We start from the raw sequence: 17,325 nt of genomic DNA, 5'->3' as shown, positions 1-17,325 counted from the left end.
ATTTGGGGTTATAGAACTCAAGTTATGGTCAAAATACCAAAGGAATAGTATTTTGGACAAATTTCTGGGTTGGCAGTTTTAGTAACTCAACTTGTGCTAACAATTTGATTTGGTTAAAGGCAAAACTGGGTCAAGTGGTCTTCATGAAAAGTGTATCCCTATGTCTAAGCTTTCCATTGATGAAATTTTAGGTCATTTGGACCAGTATAGAGAGGGTTATGACCAAATGAACACGTATGTTCATTTGGTCATTTTCTGGGTTGGTAGTTTTAGTGATCCAATTTATGCTAACAATTTGAATTGGTTAAAGGAAAAACTAGATCAAGTTGTCTCTATGAAAAGTGTAGCCCTATGTCTAAGCTTTCCATTGATGAAATTTTAGGTCATTTGGACCAGTATAGAGAGAGTTATGAATAAATAAACACGTACTATTCATTTAGTCATTTTCTGGGTTGGCAGTGTTTGGTCATCCGGGTTTGGGCAGAGAATTGGTCATGATTTTGACAGAATTTGGGTAGGGTTTCTTCTTGAAAAATGAAGGTTTGGATGTCCCAAAACACCTCCAATTGGACTCATACCAATTGAAGTCACACATTGTCAGTTAGGGTTCAACAAACACGCTGGACTCATTGAGTCCCAACCTGCAGAAAATTTGACACTCCCAAAATTCAATCTCCTCCTTCTCCAAACTCCAAATAAGCATACATTCACTTCTATTATCATCAATCTCAACACAATTATGTCAAATTCAAAAATTTCACAAAATCCCCACTTTCAAGTGTATAACCCTAATTTCAAATATCAAACTCACATATATAACCATGAAATCAATTCCCACATATAATACCTTGTTAATTAACTTGCCTAACTAAACTAAAACTAACAAAATCCATCATTTTCATCGTTTCTCTAGGGCTGCCGAATTCAAGGGTTTCTTTCCCAAATTTTTCTTTTTAATTTCATGTAAATCTTCACTTGGTTTAACATGATTTTCATGCTTAAAGAAGAGATTACGAGTTTTGAGCACTTACCTTTTTTTTGTAACTTGTTAAACTTCACTTTCCTTGCTTCTTCTTGGTATTTATAGCTTCCTTAGGGTGTGGGGAGTATTTGTTGTGAAGTGGGCTATGGGTTTTGGGTGGATTAAGCTTGAGAAATCAAGCTTGGAAGCTTGAATATCAATGGAAGAAATGAGGACCAAGGGTGGCGGCACAATGGAGAAAAAAGAAGAAGATGGAGAGAAAAGGTTGGTGGGTTTTGTCATCTTATGGTATATATATATATTCTATTTGTGTACTTTAAATTTTTTTAATTTTTCATAATCCATTTTTCTTTTCTTTTCCTTTCTTTTCTTTTCTTTTCTTTTCTTTTCTTTTCTTCTTCTTTCTCTCCTCATTTCCCTAATTCAAATTCACAAAAATATTTTATGTTAATTATTTTATTTGTCAAAATTTTAACTTTGACATTTAGGTCAAAATTCACCTCTGGGGTGGAACTGACCAAAATGCCCTTCATGGTGCATGTCAGTTTATTTTTATTATTTTATTTTCTCAAAATTTTCTTATAATTTCTTAACATTTATTTCATCAATTTATGCCTCCTCACTATAGTCTAAGCGTAGTTTCAGACATTTTAACCGTCCGAACAAACATTGGTTATCGAAATAGTAAAATGTACAGACTAACTATGGTGAAGGCGTTACAATTCTTCCTCTCTAATAAAAATTTCGTCCTCGAAATTTACCTAATGTGAAGAGCTGAGGAAACTGTTGCCTCATCGTCTCCTCGCTCTCCTATGTCACTTCTTCCGTGTTGTGGTGTCTCCACAAGACTTTCACTAGTGGGATCCTCTTGTTTCTGAGTTTTTTTACTTCCCATGCCAAGATTCTTACTGGTTCTTCTTCATATGTCAAATTAGGTTGCACAATTATCTCTTTTGCTGAAATGACATGTGAAGGATCTGATTTGTATCTTCTGAGCATCGACACATGGAATACACTGTGGATCTTGTCCAGCTCAGGTGGTAAAGCTAGCCTGTAGGCTAGTGGACCCACACGCTCAATGACATCGTATGGACCAATAAACCTAGGGCTCAACTTACCCTTCTTACCAAATCTCAGCACTTTCTTCCAAGGTGATACCTTAAGAAACACCTTATCGCCAACCTCATACTCTATATCCTTCCTCCTCAGGTCGGCATATGACTTCTGTCTATCCGAAGCGACTTTCAAATTGTCTCTGATGAGTTTCACTTTTTCCTTAGTCTGTCTCACTAAATCTGGGCCCACTACTTTCTCTTCACCCATTTCTTTCCAGCATAAGGGAGTACTGCATCTCCTCCCATACAATGCTTCATATGGAGCCATTTTTATGTTGGCTTGGTAGCTGTTGTTGTAAGCAAACTCTATCAAAGGAAGATACTTCTCCCAACTTCCTTCAAAATCAATGATGCAGCTTCTCAACATATCCTCCAATACCTATCACGTGATTCATGCCATTTTTAGTAGTCTTTTAACATCTATAATAATTTACTAGGTTCTAAGGGTTACAGATCACTGCTACATTGTCCATCATGCATGGATGAAAAGCCGTACTGAAGTGTAGTCGAGTGCCTAAAGACTCTTGTAGCCTCTTCCAAAACCTTGAAGTGAATCTCGGGTCTCGGTCAGATATGATCGATGTTGGCACTCCATGTAGCCGGACTATCTCATCTATGTAAATTTCTGCTAATCTCTCTAATGAGTAGTCAGTTCTAACTGGTAGGAAATGAGCTAACTTAGTCAATCTATCCACAATCACCCATATAGTATCATGCTTCCTCTGTGTGAATGGTAGCCCATTCACAAAATCCATGGTGACGCGGTCCCATTGTAACACCCCTATTTGCATAGCCTGGTATATTTCACTGTTTCGGTGATCGGAGTCGGTCCGGACAATTAAGGGGATTAGAACCATACTTAAGACAACTAGATAAACCATAAATACAAATAATTAGTAATGTCCAATTAGTTAAGTATAAACAAGAAAAACTGAACATAAGAAGTTAAACGAGCCGAGAGTCACAGCGATGGGTGACCTTCTCGGGAACGACTGGGAAGTCGATTTAAACTCAAATTTTGAATTGTAAAATGTGACACCGCAGTCCTTAGGACCCTTATAAACACAGTGGAAAAGAGAAAATCACGAAAAAGAACTGTCAAATAATTAGGTCAGGGAGCCGGAAGAAATATTGAATTATTTGCAAACCGGGATGAACTGGAGAGAGGCAATTTGGTCAATTGACCCCAAGAGCTGACTCCTGACCTAACTATCAAATAAAATCGAAGAAAAGAAAAATTTGGAATCGAAAATTAAATTAAAGAACTAATAGAAAAATAAAAAAAAATGAAAATGAAAAAGTAAAAAGGTGATGACATCATGCATGATGCCATAAAGAATAAAATTAATTTATTTACTTATTTAGATTTTTGGCTCTTCCACAAGGATAAAAACAAAATAAAGAAAAGAAAAAAAAAACTAAAAGTCTTCTTCTTCCTTTCTCCCTTGCCACCCTCACTCTCCCTCATTTCCCCATGGATATCCTTCATTAAAGCTTGCACTCAAGCTTACAATCCTTCATTAAACCTCAATAACTTCCATAAAAACTTCATAAAAACTTGTTCTAGTCACTTGGGAAGGAGATTGGTCATCAAAGAAAGAGGAAAAAAGGAAAGCTCAAAGACACCTAACAAGGTTAGTGATTTAAGATGTGAAGTTAGTTTAATTGTTGCATTTTTAGCTTGATTAACTTGTAAATAAACTTAAAATGGAAAGAAAATTTATTGAGGGACCAAACTAAAATTCGGCCAGCATGAAGGGGGAGGGTGATTTGCATGATTTGAATGGTTTAAATGGGTTTAGAAACTTAAATTAGTGAGTGGTTATGATTAAAGACCTTGAAAGTAGCTAAATGCAACAAATGACATGAATTAGGATTTTGGACATTAGGGTTAGAGATCAAAAATGTGAAAAACTTGTAAATGGTGTCTTTGACCTAATGTGAAGTGAAAAATGGTCATTTGAGACCTAATTAAGTGTGTTAGAAGTGTTCAAATCAAAGCCAAATTCGAATTGGGTATGAAGCATGACCAAAAGTCAACTTTGAGGGACCAAAAATGAAATTTTACAAGTCCAATTAATATGGGACCAATTGGGAATGAAAATAGACTCTAAATAAAACAATTTTCATTCAGGAAGCATGCCCAAAAAGTGACTAAAACCTAGTGAACAAATTGACCAAAGTTAGAAAATCTCAGTTTGTCCCTGTATAAACTGACCAAATGAACAGTATGTCATAACTCGAGCTAGGAAGGTCAAAATGACCTGAAATTTTACCAGTAGTTAGATGAGATATAGACCTAAAACTTTCATGAAAGGATACAAACCCAAATTATGCCATTAACCCAATCAAATTACTGAGCAAAGTTGGGTCACTGAATCTGCAGAACTGCAGATTTGCCATATGAACAGTAAAGTTTCAATGGCTCTAACTCTCTCTAGAAAACTCCGATTTAGGTGATTCTTAAACCGATGGAAACCTAAGACATAGTAGAACATTTCGTATGAAGAAAATTAGACCAAATTATGGACGTAACTTGATCAAATTGCTAAACGAAGTTGGATCGATAATCTGCCAAAACCAAAATCTGTAGCATGAACAGTACACATGAACAGTAACTGTATTTTAGCTATAACTTGAGCCACAAAACTCCAATTGGAGTTATTCAAAAAGGAAAATAAACTTAAGACAATAAGGAACATTTTCTATGAAGAAAGTTTTGCCAAATTCCAACAGTAAACTGACCAATGAAACAGTGCAATTAGGGACACAAAAACTGAAAATTTGGCAATTTTGCCTAAAAGACCTAAGTTTTGAGAAAAGGACCAAAACCAACAAGTTTGCTGACCAAAATGTGGTATGTGGGTGAAGTTGGAGTTCCCATACCTATTAAGCCTTAGAAAGTCAATAATTTGACTTGAATAGTGTAGTGAATAGTAACCCGAAACACAAAATTTTAAGAACGTCGAGTTTAGCACGTTAGAGCTAGGTAAAAATAAGGCTAAATTTATTTTGGATTTATGTTAAGTTCTAGTACTGAAACATTGTAAAACTGTATGTTTCAGTGGAAAAGAACACCGGGAAAGAACCCGAGGTATTGAGTCAAGGCCGATAGGCGACTCGCATCAGGTTTGTGTACAAAATTTATAAATTATAGATTTTACAATGAAAATTGATTTGTTATACATTGTGAATATGTTTTTTTCATTATGAATTTCGAGAATGTTATGTTGCCTATTTTACAGTGGAAATTTGAAATGAAAATTATTTGTTGATTTGTGTGGAATATTTGAACAATATGGTTTTGAATTTAGTTATGGCTATGGAAATTTTATTTGAGAATTGTGTGCTGCCTACTCTGGAAATGGAGATTTGAAATGAAGCTTGTTTAATTGTTGTATCAATTATAATTGAACATCATATTTTTAAATTGTTTTTAATTCACACTTGGCATGGCAATATTAATATGTTCCTCCTCCACTTGTGGGGTGAATTTGATATTTGATCAGTTTCCTCTCTCTCTGGCTTCCCAGTCTAAGGGGCGAGTTTGGATGAGTACTCATTAGCTAGCTAGCCACCTCCCTCATTGATTTCGATTCATGGGGGTGTTTGCCTTGTCGTGATGTACACACTGCATGTTCGGAAATTTTGTGTCATAGCCTAAGTTGTGTTATTGTTTGGCAACACTATGTTTATTAAATTATTTGATCAAGTTGTGTTATATTAAGCTTGAAATTATGATTTGTTATAAATGCAATTTGAGAAAGAAATTGTGAAATGCAATTATGAGATTTTTGAATAATGATTTGTTCATAAATGTTTTATATTATACATTTTATTCTTTATTGTGCACCACTGAGTATTTATATACTCAGCGATAGCCTTAACTTGCTGTCGCAGATAGAGAAAAGGATATAGCAGAAGAGTGAGCTACTACAATCAGAGAGGAGCACGGTTGAAGAAATTCTGTACGGGTATTGTCTATACCCTGGTAGTTTAGTTTGATGTAAATATGATAGTATGCATATGTATCTCTGTAGTTTGAACAGTTGTACAGATAAAATTATAATAATATTATTTTTGAGATTTTGTGTTTGTAAATTAAATAGTGAATATAAATTAAATATTTAAAATGCAATGTGCTTGAGTTTATAAAATGTTTTGAGTAATTAATTTTTTATTTGAAATTTAGATTTTGAGTTGAAGTGTTGCCAGGTTTGTTGATTTGAAGTTTGGTGGTTGCAAATGAAGTTGTGATTGAGTAATATATTGGAAGTGTTTTTATTTTCAGGTTTTGAAGGACTATTTTCTCAAAATACAGACGACACTCTGTCAAAATTTTTGTAAAAATTGCGGAGATTTTAAATATCCAAAAATTTGATTTGTGTTTGGACTTTAAATTAAGGTTTTTAATAATTGAAAAAAAAAATTTACCCACCAATTCCATAATGAACGAAAATTGTTTTAAAATCCCTTGTAGTTTATTTAATGGGTTACTAGTAGGTGAAGTATGGTAATTCATTAGGTGTACTACGGGAACATGTTACATCTTACGAGGAGTAGAGTGTGACACCCATTTCCATTCTAGTATGGATATAGGTTGCAATAACCCTGATGGAACCTGATGCTCAGCCTTAACTTGCTGGCATGTCAAACATCTAGTCACAAAATCACCAATCTCTTTCTTCATTCCAAGCCACTAATAATGTGTTTTCAAGTCTTGGTATATCTTGGTAGTTCCTGGGTGCATAGCATGGAAGCTACTGTGCGCCTCCTTCAAGATATTCTTCTTCAGTTCCTCATCTCTTGGTACACATATTCTGCCTTTATAGTACAGGCTCCCATCTCCTTTCAAATCATAATCAGTCTTCTTCCCCTCTTGAGTTCTGCCCATGACAGTTAGCAACTTTTCATCCCTTAACTGTGCTTCTTGTATTTTCTGTAGCAAGTTTGGCTTTACAAGCAACTCAGCCATAAGTACCCCATTCTGTGTTAAAGACAATCGAGCATTCAATGCTCTTAAAGCCATCATGGACTTCCTGCTTAGGGCGTCAGCCACTATATTTTCTTTCCCATGATGGTAGTCGATCATATAGTCATAGTCTTTAAGGAATTCAATCCATCTCCTCTGTCTCAAATTAAGTTCCTTCTGAGTTGGCAAGTACTTTAGACTCTTGTGATTAGTGTAGATGTAACACTTCTCACCATATAGGTAATGCCTCCATATCTTCAATGCAAATATTATTGCCGCCAATTCCAGATCATGAGTTGGGTAGTTCTTTTCATGTGGCCTTAGCTATCTAGAAGCATAGGAAACTACTTTCCCTTCCTGCATCAGAACACACCCAAGCCCATTTTGGGATGCATCACTGTAGATCACATAGTCTTTCTCTGACTCTGGCTGTGTCAACACTGGAGCTTCTATAAGCATAGCCTTTAGCTTCTTAAAGCTAGTTTGGCATTTATCATTCCAGTCAAACTTTGCATTCTTATGCAGTAACTTAGTCAGTGGGGCTGCTGTAAGGGAAAATCCCTTCACAAATTTTCTGTAGTATGCAGCTAACCCCAAAAAGCTTCTGACTTCTGTTACATTTCTGGGAGGCTTCCATTCAACTATTGCTTCAATCTTCCTTGGATCTACCCTGATTCCATCTACTGACACAATGTGTCCAAGAAAGGATATCTCATCCAACTAGAAGTCACACTTGGATAACTTGGCATACAACTGCTTTTCTCGCAGTGTCTATAGTACTACTCTTAAGTATTCATCATGCTCCTCCCGGTTCTTAGAATACACCAATATATCATCTATAAATACCACAACAAACCAATCCAAGTAGGGATGAAAGATGCGATTCATTAGGTCCATGAAAGCTGCTGGTGTATTTGTTGGCCCAAATGGCATCACTAGGAACTCATAGTGTCCATATCGGGGCCTGAAAGTAGTTTTAGGAACATCTATCTTCTTCACTCTCAACTGGTGATAGCCTGATCTGAGATCTATCTTGGAGAATACTCCAGCTCCCCTCAATTGATCAAACAGGTCATCTACCCTAGGTAAAGGGTATTTGTTTTTCACAGTCACCTTATTCAGCTGCCGGTAATCTATAAATAGCCAAAGGGTATCGTCCTTCTTCTTCACAAATAGCACTGGTGCTCCCCAGAGTGACACACTAGGGCGTATGAAGCCCTTGTCTAGTAACTCCTGTAACTGAACTTTCAACTCTCTCAGTTCAGTAGGTGCCATCCTATATGGAGCAATGGACATTGGTGCAGTACCCGGCATAACCTCTATAGCAAACTCCACTTCTCTATCGGGTGGCAAACCCGGCAACTCTTTCGGAAACACATCTGAAAAATCACATACAGTGGGGATCTCCTGCATGCTTGGGCTAGTCTTCCTGGTGTCAACCACATGTGCTAAGAAAGCCTCACAACCCTTTCTTATTAATCTCCTAGCTATTGTGGCTGATATGATGGTGGAAAGACAACCCATTCCTTCACCCACAACTGTAATCACATCCCCATCTACTGTCTGTAGTGACATCCTCTTTAGCCGATAATCTACCATCGCCTGATGACGTGATAACCAGTCCATACCCAATATCACATCAAACTCATGGAATGGTAGCTCAATCAAGTTAGCTAAAAACTCATACCCTTGTATTTTCAGAGGATAACCCTTATAGACCTTTTTCACCATGACACTATGGCCTAAAGGGTTTGTGACTTGTATGTCCTCCTCTAGCTCCTTTACTTATACCCCTTTATTAACTGGTGGTGTGATACACACATATGAATGTGTGGAACCTGGATCAATCAATGCACATACTAGCAGGTCATAAAAAGAAAATGTACCTCTAATGACATCAGATGGCTCTGTCTCATCTCGAGCTCTCATGGCATAAACACAAGGTGCTACCCTAATCTCTTGCCTCTGGACTGTCTCTGTAGTAGGCCTCTATGATGTGCTAGCTGTATCAAGCCTCACAGGTCTCCTACCCCTCTGTGCTGCTGGGGCAGACCTCTTCATTTGAGGTGGAGCAGTGGGAGCACTAGTGTTCCTCTGTGGACAATCCTTCAGGAAGTGATCCGTAGACCCACATCTGAAGCATCCACCCATCAACAATCTGCACTCTCCTCTATGGGGTCTACCACAATGTATGCAAGTAGGTGGTGGGGCTGATCCCTGTGTAGCTGCACCAGGTGAACTACCCACTGATGCACCAGATTGTCCTCCTCCTCTCCTTGGAGCAAACTGAGGCTTCTGTTTCTTGTCCCGACCCTGAGTCTGACCCTAAGACTCCTTAGACCTCTTACTACCCGTATCTGCTGAACTGGACTGACTAGACCCAGAACCCCTCTTGCGTTGCCTATCCTTTCTGGACTGCTCTTCATTTCTGACTCTCTCCACATCAAGGGCTGATGCTATCAATAGAGAGAAATCTATGAAGTGGTGAGATGTCACTACCAACCTGATGTTGTCATTCAGTCCGTCCTTAAATCTTTTACATTTATCAACCTCTGTTGGCATCAACTCCAATGCATATCCACTAAGTCTCACAAATTCCAGCTCATATTCGGAAACTGTCAGCTGCCTCTGTCTTAGTGCCAGAAATTCTCTCCTTCTGGCCTCCAAGTACACATGACTGATGTATTTCTTTATGAATTCAGCCAGAAAGAAATCCCAAGTGATCTGTGTAGGCTGTACCACTCTAGATATTGTCACCCACCATCTATATACATCCTCCTATAGTAGTGACAGAGCACACTCCAACTGCTGCTATGGGGTGCAATGCAACTGCTGCAATACCCTCTCTGTCCTCTCCAACTAATACTCTGCTGCGGCTGGATCATCATCCCTCTTACCTCTAAAGTCAACTGCCCCATACTTTAGCAGTCTCTCTAGTGGAAATCTGTGTATAGGTTGCGGCTGTGGGGGTGGAGGTGGCTGTACAGGTGGTGGTAGTGGTGGTGGCTGTGGTTGTGGCTATGAAAGTGAAGGTGGCTGTGGCTGTGGCTGTGGCTATGGCTGTGGAGGTGGAGGTGGCTGTGGCTGGGGAATGGCTTCGATGATATGACAGAACAGCTATGTCATCCATTCATAGAAGGCCTGTTGTGCCCTACTCACAGTACCTCGAGATGACTCTGCTCTATTACCACTTCTCCCCCAACTAGGAGCAGGTGTGTGACTCTCTACTTCCTCCTCTATTGGTCCTGGAGGTCTGTGCTCTGAAGGATCAGATACCATCGATCGTATAAAACAGACAAAGAAACAGATCTGCATTAGTATCACCTTGACTCTATTTAAAGGCCTATAAATGTGATACACTCTATCTATTTCTAACTATTTAGGTCTGAGACCGCCTAAACCTCTGCTCGGATACCACTAAATGTGACGCCCCTCACCCGTCTATTGTATACCCGAGCAAGAAGTGCCACATTCAGTGCCAGAGCACCCTATCTTGTCTTGTCATGTCTATTGTAAATTTTAATGTCATTTAAGTCAGGTAATTTATGTGTAGATTTTTTTTTTATATCTTATTTCTGTGGAGACCCGGACAGATCCTCTTCTATTTTATTAGCATCTGGCGGGTTCCACTATCACCTGTTAACATATTCATAGTCATCTCACATATTTTCATATCATATTCTCTTTTATAATATCATTCATAACTATTTATGAGATCTCAAAATGAAGTATCATCTATTGCATTCATATGGAAATTCATAGATAATAAATTACAAGTTTTCATTTCAATCTCAAGTTTAATTTCAAGTCTAAAATTAAATACATCATAAACTAGTAATTACACCATGACTAAACATAATGAACCAAAATACTAGTCTATACATGGGCCCTACCAAAATACAAAAGACCGATGAGGTGACTTTGGACAATGGCAGATCTGGTCAGAGCTCTGTCGGTGCACTACTGGTGTTGCTGCTGCGGCTGTTGGGACTGATCTCCAGTATCTACACGATGGAAAACCAACGCGCTAAGCATAATGCTTAGTGGTGCATAATTTATAATAACAATAATTTAACATTTGAAATAATATCTGCCACTCATAATTTCTGGGTCTTTTATATTTTTATTGCTCTTTAGAAATACTTAACATTATCAGGATCTTTTATGATTACTTATTGTATTTTAAGTCTTAATTAATTTTTATCAGTGCCCAAGACATCTATAACAAATTATAAAAGCTGGATGCATGGGTGTATACTTGTTAGACAGCCATATGTCTATTCAGTATACGTCTGTCAGGCACGAGGCCAGCTTTCGGGCACGAGACCCGCTTTCGGGCACGAGACCCACTGTCAGGCTTGCAATGCCAGAAATAAAGTAGGCACAATGGCCAGTAAGTAGGCATATAGCCTGTAGAACAATCATACCAGACATATGTTGTCAGTTCATGATTTTCTCGGTAGGCAGTACTGCTATCTGTAGTCCCTAATTGGTATACCAATTTATCCAAACTAAATAAATAAGTCTAGGTATATTATGGGCAATTAAACTTTTTTAATTAATTTAGATTATTCACTGTTACTATTTTCTAGTACTGTTCATTGGTACCATTAATTTCATATTAATAGGACATTAGTCCCAATTTACATATTCATATCATTTTTAATATTTAATTTTCCTTATGAGTATTTTAATTATCATATATAGCATTTTTCCCATAAATCTTTCTTTAGGTTCATGTTGATGTGTTATCTTTATCTAGGAATTTGACTAGGTTAGGATGTCTATTTGGTCACACTTCCTTCATAACAATCGCTCCTCTATGTTTAAACTTGAATTTAAGTTTTTGAATCACTGAATTTGGGGTCATAGAACTCAAGTTATGGTCAAAATACCAAAGGATCAGTATTTTGGACAAATTTTTGGGTTGGCAGTTTTAGTGACTCAACTTGTGCTAACAATTTGATTTGGTTAAAGGAAAAACTGGGTCAAGTGGTCTTCATGAAAAGTGTAGCCCTATGTCTAAGCTTTACATTGATGAAATTTTAGGTTATTTGGATTAGTATAGAGAGAGTTATGACCAAATGAATATGTACTGTTCATTTGGTCATTTTCTGGGTTGGCAGTTTTAGTGACCCAACTTGTGCTAACAATTTGAATTGGTTAAAGGCAAAACTGGGTTAAGTGGTCTTCATGAAAAGTGTAGCCCTATATCTAAGCTTTCCATTAATGAAATTTTAGGTCATTTGGACCAGTATAGAGAGTTATGACCAAATGAACATGTACTGTTCATTTAGTTATTTTCTGGGTTGGCAGTGTTTGGTCATCCGAGTTTGGGCAGAGAATTGATCATGATTTTGATAGAATTTAGGCAGGGTTTCTTCTTGAAAAATGAAGGTTTGGATGTTGCAAAACATCTCCAATTGGCCTTATACCAATTGGAGTCTCACATTGTCAGTTAGGGTTCAACAAACACACTAGACTCATTGAGTCCCAACCTACAGAAAATTTGACACTCCCAAAATTCAATCTCCTCCTTCTCCAAACTCCAAATAAGCATACATTCACTTCTATTATCATCAATCTCAACACAATTATGTCAAATTCAAAAATGTCACAAAATCCCCACTTTCAAGTGTACAACCCTAATTTCAAACATCAAACTCACATATATAACCATGAAATCAATTCCCACATATAATACCTTGTTAATTAACTTGCCTAACTAAACTAAAACTAACAAAATCCATCATTTTCATCGTTCCTCTAGGGCTGCCGAATTCAAGGGTTTCTTTCCCAAATTTTTCTTTTTAATTTCATGTAAATCTTCACTTGGTTTAGCATGATTTTCATGCTTAAAGAAGAGATTAAGAGTTTTGAGCACTAACCTTTTTTTTATAACTTGTTAAACTTCACTTTCCTTGCTTCTTTTTGGTATTTATAGCTTCCTTAGGGTGTGAGGAGTATTTTTTGTGAAGTGGGCTATGGGTTTTGGGTGGATTAAGCTTAAAAAATAAAGCTTGGAAGCTTGAATATCAAGGGAGGAAATGAGGACCAAGGGTGGCAGCACAATGGAGAAAAAAGAAGAAGATGGAGAGAAAAGGTTGGTGGGTTTTGTCATCTTATGGTATATATATATTCTATTTGTGTACTTTAAATTTTTTTTATTTTTCATAATCCATTTTTCTTTTCTTTTCTTCTTCTTTCTCTCCTCATTTCCCTAATTCTAATTCACAAAAATATTTTATTTTAATTATTTTATTTGTCAAAATTTTAAATTTGACATTTAGGTCAAAATTCACCTCTGGGGTGAAATGACCAAAATGCCCTTCATGGTGCATATCGGTTTATTTTTATTATTTTATTTTCTCAAAATTTTTCTTATATTTTTTTAACATTTATTTCATCAATTTATGCCTCCTCACTATAGTCTAAGCATAGTTTCAGACATTTTAACTGTCCGAACAGACATTGGTTGTCAGAACAGTAAAATGTACGGACTACCTATGGTGAGGGTGTTACAGAAAGCTTAGACATAGGGCTACACTTTTCATGAAGACCACTTGACCCAGTTTTGCTTTTAACCAAATTAAATTGTTAGCATAATTTGAGTCGCTAAAACTGACAACCCAGAAAATGACCAAATGAACAGTGCGTGTTCATTTAGTCATAACTCTCTCTATACTGGTCCAAATGACCTAAAATTTCATCAATGGAAACATGGTACTTAGGGCTACAACATTGATTTAGATACCTTTGCCAAATTCTAAGTGTAAAGACCCTAAAAAGAGGGTCAAACATACTATCCTGAAGTTGGCTATTTCCCTTATAGGACTGAGAGTCCAGGTTAATACACTTACTATAACTCACTATACCAAGCTTGAAAAATTATGAAATTGTACTTGGGAGTCCCTAAGACATAGAGGAACATATCTTGTGAAAGAACCTAAGTATAAAAATGACCATAAAATGATCAAATGACTGGTCAAAGTTTATTGACCAGAAATTATAAATTCTGGACAGCTTAGAGGCAAAAGGACCAGTTATGGTATTTTGACCATAACTTGAGTTCTATAACCTCAAATTCAGTGATTCAAAAATTGAAATTAAAGTATAAACATAAAGGAGCATTTTTTATGAAGGAAGTATGACCAAATAGACATCCTAACCTAGTCAAATTCTTAGATAAAGATAACACATCAAAATGAACCTAAAGAAAGGTTCATGGGAAAAATGCTATATATGATAATTAAAATACTCATAAGGATAATTAAATATTAAAAATGATATGAATATGTAAATTTGGACTAATGTCCTATTAATATAAAATTAATGGTACCAATGAACAGTACCAGAAAATAGTAACAGTGAATAGTACTAAAATAATTAAAAATGTTTAATTGCCCATAGTATACCTAGACTTATTTATTTAGTTTGGATAAATTGCTATACCAATTAGGGACTATAGATAGTAGTATTGCCTACCGAGAAAATCATGAACTGACAAAATATGTCCGATATGATTGTTCTACAGGCTATATGCCTATTTACTTGTAACACCCTAGGCAAATCCTACATCGACAAAACACGGGAGAGATGCTGGGTATATAAGTTGATGGTTTGTAACCCCTATTGACGCCTTTTAAAACCGTGAGGGCTTCGGCCCAGAGCGGACAATATCACTAGTGGGCTGGGCCGTTACATTTGTGGTATCAGAGCTGCTCCGCGTGCAACCTTGAACGATGGTGGGGCAAACCTCAGCGAGGATGCTGAGTCCCATAAGGGGGGTGGATTGTAACACCCTAGGCAAATCCCACATCGACAAAACACGGGAGAGATGCTGGGTATATAAGTTGATGGTTTGTAACCCCTATTGATGCGTTTTAAAACCGTGAGGGCTTCGGCCCAGAGCGGACAATATCACTAGTGGGCCGGGCCATTACATTTGTGATACCAAATGTAACAGCCCGATCCTTCTCCAGTTAGTATTGTCCGCTTTGGCCCATGGGCCTCACGGATTTGTCCCTTGGGAGGTTTCATTCCCAAAAGCACGCTTTTGGGAATGAAACCTCCCAAGGGACAAATCCGGGAGGCCCATGGGCCAAAGCGGACAATACTAATCGAGAAGGATCGGGCTGGCAATTTTGTCGAGTGGACTCCCTCTAGTACGGTGTGTGGTGCGAGGACGCATCAGGCGGAAGCTGGTGGGCTTGTCACGACCCAGGGATGGGGTTGGGACGTGCTTGTTCAACGAGCTACGCACTGGAGTGGAAACTTCGTGTCCCACATCGGAAACGGGAAGAAAAGATTTGGGCCATATATGTGGGAGCCTTCCTCACCTGGTCCGCGCGCTTTTGGGAATGAAACCTCCCAAGGGACAAATCCGTGAGGCCCATGGGCCAAAGCGGACAATACTAACTGGAGAAGGATAGGGCTGTTACATTACTGGCCATTGTGCCTGCTTTATTTATGACTTTATAAGCCTGATAGCGGGTCTCATGCCCGACAGTTAGCCTCGTGCCTGACATACATATAATGGATAGACATACGGCTGTCCAACCAGTATACACCCATGCATCCAGCTTTTATAATTTATTATAGGTTTCGTGGGTACTGATAAAAAAAAATTAATTAAGACTTAAAATACAATAAGTAATCATAAAAGATCCCGATAATGTTAATTACTTCCAAAGAGCAATAAAAATGTAAAAGACCCAAAAATTATGATTTGCAGATATTATTTCAATTGTTAAATTATTGTTATTATAAATTATGCACCATTAAGCGTTATGCTTAGCGCGTTGGTTTTCCATCGTGTAGGTACTGGAGATCAGTCCCAACAGCCGCAGCCGCAGCAGCAGCACCGATTGTGCACTGACAGAGCTCTGACCACATCTGCCATTGTCCAGAGTCATCTCACCAGTCTTTTGTATTTTGGTAGGGCCCATGTATAGACTAGTATTTTGGTTCATTATGTTTAGTCATGATGTAATTACTAGTTTATGATGTATTTCATTTTGGACTTGAAATTAAACTTGAGATTGAAATGAAAACTTGTAATTTATTATCTATGAATTTTCATATGAATGCAATAGATGATACTTCATTTTGAGATCTCATAAATAGTTGTGAATGATATGATAAAAGAGAATATGATATGGAAATATATGAGATGACTATGAATATGTTAATAGGTGATAGTGGAACCCGCCAGATACTAATAAAACAGAGGAGGATCTGTCCGGGTCTCCACAGAAATAAGATATAAAAAAAAATTATACACATAAATTACCTGATTTAAATGACATTAAAATTTACAATGGACATGACAAGACAAGATAGGGTGCTCCGGCACCAAATGTGGCACTCATCGCTCAGCTACACTGTAGACGGGTGAGGGGCGTCACATTTGTTTTGCTTAATGGAATGAGAAAAGTAAAATAAGAATTAAAAATAATAATATTTGTGAATTGAAATTAATAATTCTCGAAAGAAGCAATAAAAATAAGAGAGCAAATTAAAAGAGGATTTAAGAGCAATTGATAAAGAAATAATTGTTGATGAGAAGAAAAAGGTTTGGTGTATGTCCAAAGACAGAAATCAGAAGGTATTAACTATTTATAAGCAAAAAAATAGAGAAAATATTGATCAAATTTAATTAGGGCATCAAATCATTATTAACAAATAAAAAATTATTCTTTAATTGAAAGAATTTTAATATTTCTATTTAAAATATTAAAACTCTAAAACATTATCCATAAACTTTTGCCAAGTAAGTTGGTAGTTACTCTCAAATTAATGGCCTTAATAGCCGTAAGCTTTTTCTTTTTTTAGTGACCATAAGTTATTCTTCAATAATAATAATAATAATAATAATAATAATAATTTTATGATTTAATGAAATATTAAATGTCTTAAATTAGCAAATCATCAGTAATTAAATATTAAATATAATTATAGTCAATGTGTTTAAAAATATTCCACTAAAACATAGATCTTGATTTTACTATTATTAATGTTTTGAAATTAAAAATTAAGAAATATGATAATGGATATTACTTTATTTAGTAATTATATATTATAACTGCTTAGGAAATACAAAAAAAAATTAATATTGTTCTTGTTCTTTTTTAAAAATAATTTAAAAATTAATAGATAGGCATTATCTTTAATAATTAAATATGTTTAAAAAAAAATTTAATAATTAATTTTTCATAAAAATTAAGTATCCAATGATACTTAATTCTAATTTAGAA

Source organism: Hevea brasiliensis, chromosome 10 (assembly GCF_030052815.1).
Source record: "Hevea brasiliensis isolate MT/VB/25A 57/8 chromosome 10, ASM3005281v1, whole genome shotgun sequence".
In the NCBI taxonomy this organism is placed as follows: Eukaryota; Viridiplantae; Streptophyta; class Magnoliopsida; order Malpighiales; family Euphorbiaceae; genus Hevea; species Hevea brasiliensis.
Note: the sequence above shows the minus strand (reverse complement) of the source record.